Source organism: Chenopodium quinoa, unplaced genomic scaffold, assembly GCF_001683475.1.
Source record: "Chenopodium quinoa cultivar QQ74 unplaced genomic scaffold, ASM168347v1, whole genome shotgun sequence".
Taxonomy (NCBI): Eukaryota; Viridiplantae; Streptophyta; class Magnoliopsida; order Caryophyllales; family Amaranthaceae; genus Chenopodium; species Chenopodium quinoa.
The window spans coordinates 415,854-426,777 of NW_018743787.1; the positions used below are offsets into that span (position 1 = coordinate 415,854).

A 10,924-nucleotide genomic window follows, 5' to 3' on the forward strand; every position below is an offset into this window, starting at 1 on the left:
AACTAAAAATTTTGACGTGAGTGATTTTTGGAGGCATAATACATAATATGTGCCTCTAAATTATTGGTTCTAGATATATTGAAATTTATTCATACAATATCCAATTTTGTAACATAATTTTCGTACAAATAATTTATAATATCAATATAACAGAAGTAAAGCCAAAAAAACATGACTGGCAATGCTGATTTTATTATATCACACTAAAATGATTTTATTTATAATTTAATAGTTATTACAAAACTGATCTAAATACTGCAATTAAGTTATTACTAAACAACTTAGCTACAAAATAATTACATGACTAGTTATTAAAATTTTATAATGTGAAATAACAAAGAGTTTTCATTTCAAACTATAAGCTTGACAAAAAGACATCATTTTCTTCAATTGCTTCTAATTCGATCTCTATCCATCTTCATTGTATAAACTCCTGCCATTGTAAAAATATGGTATTATATATTTGTCTGCAATGATAAAAATTAATAAAAGTAGGTATTAATCATTAATTCATAAGTAAATTAAAAAGTTAAATGATCATAAATAAATATTACCCAATAAAAAGAAAGATTAGATAATTAATTTCACTAAAACTTACAATTATTTTTTTAAAAAAAGTAGTACGTACTACTCCTCTTCATTTGCTTCCATTTCATCATCCATATTCTCATCAATAAATTCATCTTCATCCTCATCTTCATATGTATTTTTTTGTTAATGAAAATGAAGTTACTTTAATCTAACTACAAATAGCATATGTTGAAGCTTTGACCATTTTGTTTTTTCTATTTGCATATACATAAAGCCTAAATAACAAATGCAATATGGCAGTTCAAACACAATATATTATAAACTCAACAAATATAGAATTTGACCACTAACAATATATTATAAACACAATATATTATAAACAAACCAAATATAGAATTAGTCCTGTTAAGTGTGAAGTTTCTAATCACTCTAATATCATACATGAGATTAAAAAAATGACATGACTAACAAAAAGTATCAGTAATAAAAAGAAAGATAATGCTTATCAAAACAATATCGAAATTATAGCATAAATTTTCCATGACAGGTTTAGCACATTCAATATATTTCAAAGTAGAAAAAATATTAGTTAATAAAAATAATAAAAATACTTGTTCTCTGAACAATTTTATGAACTCATTTTTATGAGAAGAAATCATCCTTGTGTTACTTGTAGCATTGTGATTGTACTCACTGTATATAAAATTACCAAAGTTATATATTATTACTATAATTATTAATCTTTAAATATGTACTCTACTTGCTAAAATATATCAAACTTACTCAATAAATGGTTGTACTTCCGTCACAATTATTCAGCACATAATAGTCAACTTCTTCCCATTCCTTTGTTGTAAGTAATCGAGGACATTCCTTTCCAAACGCTCTACCCCTTGTCTCAAATATAGGTAAGGAATCAGTTTGAAAAGTGTCACAATCATCATAAATTCCGTCTTGTTTGTTTGTCTCTATATCCTACATATATCTGAGCAAAATGTTAAGCACTCCTCTAAAAGATAATGGCCCTCTAGGTGACCTTTGTTACATACATACCCTTTTAATTTTTTGAGATACCTGTTAAAAAAGGAAAATTTATTAAATTCCATATGTATTTATTATTATTGTAAAACACAAAAAAACTATGAAATTTATATACCTTTTAATGGGGTACATCAAACGATAATGAACTGGCCTGCAATCAGAGCTTGACCTGCAAGGTGTATGGGTAAGTGTACCATGATCACAAAAAAAGGAGAAAAATTCTTTCAAGTTCACAAAGGGTAACACCAATTTGCCTTTCCAGCTTCTCTAACTCATCAATCTTACAGCACATATATGGCAATTACATAATCAATACTTTACCACGCTATAACAATGAAACGAAGTCCATAACTACAATTAACAGACCAAACAATCAAAACTTTATAATATAGATAATTTATAAGTTATAAGAAAAAGTAGATAATGTACAAGTGATAAAAAAAAATGCTTAATTGATTAGTTAATGATTTAAGAATACATTGGCTATATGGTATTTTTCTTTTACTGAAGGCACTTCAAATAGATTAATGATAATTAGAGTACAAACAAAGAGTCAAGTTTAGTGAGCAACCAAAGCCATTATCCTTGAACAATATAATAACAACTCATATCATGTATTCTTCTGACCTTGCTAAATCATCATTTGCCTCACAAATTGCTAAATCGTTATATGTTGGGGCTGGGACTATTTACTTGGTGCCAATGATCATTTTCTTAATCAAACATAATCCCTTTGAATACATGTCCTCCTATGTGTACTAATGCTAAGCTTTTTGATATGCATACTCATCTGTTTCACTTTTTTTCAACACAAAACATTGTTATATGTTGTACATTCTTCTATATCTCTTCTTTTTCTAACACAAATCATTAATATACACATATTTAATTTCACCAAATTTAACCCCTATTATACATTTTTTAAATTTTTAAATAGTGTTCTACATTAATCAAAACTTCCCTTAAGTATAATAGTAGATAATAAGCATTGCATCAAAGTTGAAACATTTTATAGCATTCGATTTCAATTCGAAAATTAAAGTAGTTCATTCTTACAAAAAAAATAATAACAACCCTAAATTCTCAATTCAATCAAAAAATTAAGAATGCCCTTATATTCAAAATAACAAAAAATACACAAAAAATTTTACTTCTATTGATAATTAAACAATTAAATTACCTTGGAGAGTGATGTGTACTCTGACAAATCAAGTTCGGCTGCTAATTCCAATAGCTATTTTTCTGTCTTGTTTCGCTAGTTCGTAAGATTATTTTTTGAAATTGTTTAGGGTAAAATTACGGGAGGAAAATTTGGTAAAGAAAGATAGACAAGGGATAATTTACCACATATTTCACAAATCAGGGAAATTTTAGGAGCGAATAACCGATGAAAACAAAAAAAATTCCCTCTCAAAATTTGGGGCTGGTTTAGTTTCGAAAATTCCCTTATTTTGGGACAAATTCTGCCAAAATTATCATGAAGATAATTATGAAAAGTATTTTTTCCATATTTTTTTATTGTTGAGATTGAAGATAACTTAGGAAGATTTGGTGGGTTTTTACTAACTATTTCTTTTTGGGGAAATAATGGCGGAGGATACGAATATCCTTTGCATTGTTGGGAAATGTAAGGCTTGTAATAACAAAGATATATGCTAATTACTCTTTATGCTCTTTTTTTGTAATAAAAAAAAGTACTCTAAGTGGTTGTTCTGATTTAGGGCGTGTTCACATTTACTGAACTGAGCTGAAATGAACTTAACTGATTGGAGCTGAATTGAACTGAACTGAAAGGAGTTGAACTGAACTGAACTGAGCTGAAATGAATATTTAAGAGAGAGGGAAATTAGGAGCTGAATTGAACTGAATTGAAATTAAGTAAATATGAATAGAACCTTAATGAACTAAACTGAATAGAGCTAAAATGAATTGTTTATGAGAGAAAGAAATTAGGAATTGAAATGTATTGAACTGATTGGAGCTGAACTGAACTGATTGGAGCCAAACTGAACTGAACTGAACTGAAATTAAGCTAAAGAGAACATGCCCTAAGATTGTGAGGGTAAACGAATTAGAATTTTAGATATTTATCGATTTATATTATAAATATAGTAATAGTTTTATGTCTTCTATATCTATACAGTATATCTGGCTAATAAAAATATAGACAATATATGATTGATCTGATCTAATCTAATCTAATCTGATCATTTCTGAAATAACGTCTTTTATGTGCGGCTAACCACATTGTGTAGTCACTTGCAAAATAAATAATCAAAAAGGTAACCCCTATAACACCAACAGAGTAAATCCTTATTATACTTATTGAATAACCCTTATCAAATTGATAGAGTAACCCCTTATTATACTTATTAAATAACCCTTATTACACTACCTTACTATAAGTAAGCTTTATAACCATAATAGAGTAATCCTTATTACACTAACAAAGTAACTCATGGTGGCTGGTCATATAGTATAGCCAAATAGACCCGCTACATATAAAAGTTATGTTGATGAAATATGTTGTTATCAACTTAAATAATGTAAAGTGAACATAACATATGTGTATAATTTGTTTTCATGAAATTTTGCACAAAATATGAAATATAGGTATTTGCTTTCATTATATATTGAATAAAATACGGAGGCCAGAAGAAGATGAATAAGAGACTAATACAAAAGTATTTTACATAGCAAAATACATTTTTTTCAAGTACTGATTAAAATTCTAGTGAAATTAATTTAGTGTAATAACTTATAATTTTTGTGTAAGCTAGGCGGGTCTACATTTATTTTATTGTAAAATGGTTAGTTTGAGAGTAACTTTAACTATTTTTGTGGTAACTTTAACCCCTAAAGAGTAAGTTTTAATTTGTTGTTAGTTTGAATTTATTTTAATTAAATTTTTTGTATAGATACATGATTAAATAATATAAAGACTAATAAGATTAGTCTAATAATACATTACAAGTTTAATGTAAGATAAAATTTATTATTAGAATAATAATATTTTTTTAAGGAATAGTTTTTTTTTTAGTATAAGGGTAACTTTAAATTTTTTTAAGACAACTTTAACCCGTCTTACAATAAGAGATATTTCTTAATTTTAATAATTGTACTGTTAGCATGATGGTAATATATAATATTCATAAAAAATCTATAATTTCCAACCCTTACAAAAATCAAAGGAAAACAAAAAAAGGAAACAAGATTCTTTTAGCTCTAAAATTCATTATCGGCGGCTAATTAAGGTGCTAATATCACTTTTAATTGCCGCCAAAACACTAAAATTATTTAGGATTATTCTCTCAACTTTCAAACCTAAACCTTTTTGCTTTTGTGATTAACAATTTCACAATCTCGTGAATTACAATTGTCATTGCTCAACCCAATTTGCAAATTCCTTTAATACACCTAGAATTATTCTCATCGTTTTTTTTTTTAATTTGATGATATTGGAAAAACTCTAGTTGTCATTAGTTCTAATATGACAAATCAAGAAAAAGAATTGCAATCTGAAACACATGCACAGGTAATATGATTTACTTATATTGTACTCCGCATTTTTTTCTTTGCTTGATAAATTAATTCTAGATAACCATGATGAACAAAATTATTTTATAGTTATTTTATACAATTTGTTTCGATTTTTCTCTTTTTCTTAGGTTAATTTTGTCCAAATGAATCTCAATCGAATTCTAAAGTTAATTTGATGTATACAATTGTGCTATTTATATATAACTTATTTTAAAATTGAGTATTTATCCTCAATGTTAGATTTGTATGTGCGACATTTTTTAAAGTTTTTTCTTTAAATGTTGATCTTAGTGTTGTTTGTGGTTTGAATTTGCACTAATAAATTTTGTAGATAATTTAAGGGTTTTCTTTTGTGCTATTTATCTCATTTATCATAAGAACCAACTCGCCAGGTTACCTCTGTTGTGGTGATTCCTAGTTCAAGTAAGCTGAATTGATAAAGCTAATCGGTATTAGAATTTTATTGTGCCTAAATTGATGAATATATGTGTGCGTTATCTATCACCCTGGTTTTTCAATGGTATAAAATTATACGAGTAACATAATTTTTGCTTCTTTATAAGTTAATTAAATTTCTTTTATTTGAAAGTATTTGGGTTGTGATTATGAAATTGTTGTTGTAATTAATAAGTAGGTTTCTTTTGGTTGTATATTAGTATTATTAAAGAAGGTTGTATTGGTTTTGCCAAGACTTTGATGTTTTTATTTCAATTTAGTCCGAGAGACATTGTAATCAAATCGGGACTTTTTGATTTTAGAGGTTAGGAAAATTGGAGGACAGAGAATGTGTTGGAGGGACATATTGTACATCAAATGTAATGATTCCAAGGAATAATTAACTATCAATAGCACCGTAACATTTAATGTTAAATAGAAACTTTTAGGGGCAGCAAAAAATTTTTTAGAGGGAACCATAATTTAAATTATATTAAAAATAACTTTTAAAAGCAACAAAATATTTATTATTACAAAAAATAACTTTTAGAGGCAATTACATTTTCATTAATGTAAAAAATGAACTTTTAGAGGCAAGTTTGAATTCACTAATGCTAAAAGTAACTTTTAGAGGCAAAAATAATGTCATTGACACAAAAAAGTACATTTAGGGGCATCTTATAATCCACTAATGCTAAAAATGACATTTAGAGATAATTATAGTTTTATTGATGCTAATTATATCTTTTAGAGGCTAGAAAAAATTATTTGCCTCAATGTGTTGCCTCTATAAATAAATTTACTTGTAGTGGTGGTAGATGCTACTCTTGAAGATGCACTTTTCACCTTAGCGCAAGACGGAAAATTACGCGCAATACTATTTTTTATTATGATGATTCGTTTACGTACTTTATAATCAAGCTAATGACATTACTTCTTATGAGGTTCGTCATTAGAAGTTCGCATCTCTTAATAGGACGTCATCAATAAGTTTATTCTTAAACGTGCCTCTTTTCGTGTTCATAATTTTAGTTGTAATTGGTCAATATTGATTTAAGAGTATAATTTATTTACCTCATCTATGGTTTGAAAAGAAAATTCCGAGAACTTTACTTGGGATGATTGCCTCACAAAAAAAAGAGAGAGAGAGAGAAAAAGAACGAAAAAAAAGAAATGTCGTTCTTAAAAGAAAAGAGTATGATACGAAAAAAATATATAATGAATGATTAAACCGAGAAAATGATTTAATTATTTCTTGGATTTTACATTCGGAGGCCATCATTCTTCTTGAACAAATAGTACTATATTATCCTTTAAAGATAAGCAATATGAAAATCATAATTATTAAAAAAAAACGATATTGATCTCTATTGTAATCTAAATGATCAACAAATACTATAGTATATTTGATCATTTTAAGGAGTATGTTTGAGTTGATTAATATTCCTAAAATTTGATCAGCATTTTCAATCTAACTTTCTTGACTTTCTCTTCTACCTTTTTCGAAAACAATTCATTTAAAGTAAAATCCTTAGATGATTACCTTGTTGAATTTAACACAAATCATGACATTCAATTAATGATTGTTCGTGAAATTTTTGACATTCTCCATCAACAAACTTGTTTAAAGTGAATTCGTATTACAAGGATTGTAAAAAAGAAATAAAACAATCATTTGACTGTAATTCATTGTTTGAATTCTTGGCAGTAAAGATTTAAGTGAACACAATCTATTTCTCGTGACACACATTACTAGATCATCTTCCACATTCGCATACTAGTCCATTCATGGGTGACAAAGCAGCATTGGAGAAACTAAGAGAAGAACTCCAAAACAAAAAGACCCTACGAGAAGAAGAAGCCCAAATGAAGGCTCATAAAAAAAGCAGAAAAGACTAAAATAAAAGCAGAAAAAGAAAAATAAAACATTCTGCAAGAAAAAGCAACAACCGAAAGAGTAGAGGCTTTAGAGAAACTTGTCCTTTGAGCTAACTCAGGGAATAAGTACTTCAATTATGAGCTTGCACCACAACCTAGTGGCAAGACTCTCCTAGAAAAGTACTTGACTACGGATTTGCCAACCTTTAAGGTTACAAACAATCCTAGGACTCACTTAATGAGCTTTATTGGAATTATGGCAATGAAAGGGGTTGAGCAAAGCCTATATGCATATACTTTTCCTCTTTCATTGGACCCAACTGCTAGATCATGGTTTTATAACCTCGATGCAAAACAAACTTCCACTTGGATTGACGTTGTAAAAGTATTTTTAACTCAATATGGAGATAACATCAAGCTCACAACTACCTTGCGCGATCTCGAATTGCTTAAGCAAGGGGAAGAAGAAGACTTCATTGACTTGTTTTCTAGGTGGCGATCAAAGGTTGCTCTTATTCATAAAGACCTCTAGATCATGAACTTGTCCCAAAGTTCATAGACAATATGTCTCCACCATACAAGTGCCATTTACAATACCTTGGTTTAGACACATTTCAAAAAGTCTATACTGTAGGAATAATAATTGAAAGGGACTTGATAAATGAAACCATGAATCATATAAATGGACTTGAGTTTTAGAGAGGATTTCACCTACGTCGGAAACGGACAAAGCTCGAAGACGCAATCTCAAGAAGTTGTCAACAATTCAAGATGTAGCTTCCTAGGTCTTCATTTGTTTCTTTCCTTTGTTTTGTTTTGTTTTGTTTTTTTTATTTTTTTTATGATAAACTAAGAGATTCATGCTGTTGAATCTAATTATTTTGTACTCTCATTAATTAATGAAAAAATAAATATTTTCTAGTACGTCTATCTTGTGCTCTTTTCAATCTTTTTATTATTATTGGCTCGAATTAAATGTATACATACAAACAGGCAATATCAAAATGCATACATACTCAACACTTTAAGAATCTTGATAAGCTTTGGCTTATTAGATTTATCAAACGAAAAGAGGCCCATCTTTGGCCCACAAAGAAAGGATATGATGATTTCACCAACACAGGAGGCAACTTGAAACTCCAAAAATATAATCACATGTTCTTATTCGAAACAACATGTTTCTAAAAAAAATAGTATTCAAAATTTCCTTTTTTGAACTTTTGTTTTCTCAAAATAAATAAATTTTCTGATTCTCAAAAACCGTTTGGATAATACATGTATATATATAAATATTTCCAAAAGGAATGAATTAAGATTCGATTTCTTCTTGACTTGAACTTGTTCTCTCTTATTGGCTAAGGGATGGTAAACGAACCACCTACAAGACCAAAATCAAAGATTGACAAGAACAAAGAAAATATTTGATGTTCTAAATCAACTTTGAAGAATAAAATCACCACAATGATCTTTACAAACGTTTGGACATTAGGTAAGATTACTAAAACTTAAACACAACTATTTTTGGTCTATAAACAAACAAATAACTAAGTTGATTTCTTGAAAATAACTTTAACTAAAAAGTGAAAGCCATATCACTGTCTTAAATATTTCAAAAACAAAAATAGGATATATACATAGGTCCATCTCAATATCATATGAATGGCCTAAACAATAGCAAGTCAATAGAATTTACCCCCAATTGGGAAGACTTGTGAAATAGCAAGAATGAGCATAACTTGACACATGAGGGCTCCAATATCAACAATAAAAAACAAAACAAAATGAGATATTCATGCCATTCGAGCTACTTTCGAGAACCGCATAAACTACAAATGGTTTACGTAGATATCGAGCTTTACAATTTTTAAATGTATCAAAATGATATAATAATCATGTTGTTCCTTTGAAAACTAAGTTTGCAACTGAACTTGGCCATTAAACAGGTTACATACTCGAGCCATTTTCAAGTTCAACTTCAAAAACTAATCTTAGTGCATAATTGTTGTTTCAATACTTCAATTTACTCTAGAGATTAGAGAGTATGACTAGAATAGAGGAAAAAAAACAAATTCATACTTGCTCATATGAAAGTTTAGTACTCAATCATTCATCATGAAAATTGTATCAAGACACATTATTAATATAAGACAAACGATTTCCTGAGTTAGAATGTAAACAAAGACTCCTAAATTCTAAATTAAGGAGTCTTCATTTAAAATTATTCTCCATTGTTGCACACATTGGAATTTCGCAAGGAGGATAACATCTACTTTCTTGAGATTCAAAACAATGACAAAATTATAACTTAAAAGAAAGAATTCAAAAGTAGCAAGAATAGACGAAAAATTTGAACAACATTTCATTTTTTCCCTTAATTGTTCTAATCAATGACCAATATTATTAGACTTAGCAAATTTCTTTGTTAAAACTATGAATGGTCAAAAAACGGTTTAAACACACTAGTTTAATCATTTCAAAGATCCTAGTTGTTATCATAATAAGATGAAGCACGGGATTTGTAGACCCATTTCAAGCGACATGAAAGGGTCTAATTATTGACAAAAAGCAAATCATCGAAGCACCCAACACTGGGGGCTATAACATTCGAAAATGTAAAATGGGGGCTTACAAACCCGCGATATAACCAAGCTACACCAGTTCGATGATCTCTTCAAGAATTTCCTAAACTAACTAGTTTTGTGCAAATCATTAAATCACAATTTTATAAGTGAATAACAATAACTGTCGGTTATTTTTATCATTGATAAAAAAAAAATTGCAACTTATGCATAAAATAATATAATAATAAACATGAGTCGGAAGAACAAATTCATGCTATTATAAAATTTCAAAATTTCATTGATAATTCTAATGCATAATTGTTGTTCGAAACACTTCAATTTACATTAAAATTAACAACTATAGTCTATGCGAGCAATAAAGTTCAAGCACAAAGTCAAAATTAGAACAAAAAATATATATATTCTTGGCATGCTCATACAGGATCAATACTTTGTCACTTTACATGAAATTTGTTGCAATATATTGCTTAAACATGTCACAATGACAAAAAAAAAACAAATTCCTGAAAACAAGTCGAATAAAAAAACTCCCAAATTCAAACTTTGGGATTTATGGGTTCGAAAATCGCCCAAATCCAGCCAAGAATGAACGAATTATGGCAAATATGAATAAGGGACGAGATCTACTTCCTTTAGCTTTGAAAAACAAGAAAAGTTAAGCTCTTTAGAGAGAGAAAGTATCGAAAATCGTGAAGGAAGGAGAGATAAAGCGAAATGAAAACTCGCGCTCAACTATTCTCTTTTTGCTGACATAAATGTCGCGCGCAACTGAATTAGTTGCGCGTGACAGACCAGCGCAACTCAAAACGATGCGCGCGCCTGGCCAGTGCGACCTACTTTGTTGCGCGCGGATATTTGTCACTAAAATGACCGGTATCCAGATTTTGATATGTTTGATCATTTTTTCAACGGTTTTT

General features: G+C 28.8%; 1 long non-coding RNA gene across 1 annotated transcript; it reads right to left on the reverse strand.

The window, feature by feature from the left end:
- Window positions 1–249: 249 nt before the first annotated feature.
- Window positions 250–3,259, reverse strand: LOC110684906. The gene is made up of 4 exons (XR_002503883.1): window positions 2,753–3,259; window positions 1,688–1,741; window positions 1,315–1,605; window positions 250–433 (listed from the first exon to the last, which is right to left on the reverse strand). It is a non-coding gene; the product is annotated as an uncharacterized LOC110684906 (long non-coding RNA).
- Window positions 3,260–10,924: the final 7,665 nt, after the last annotated feature.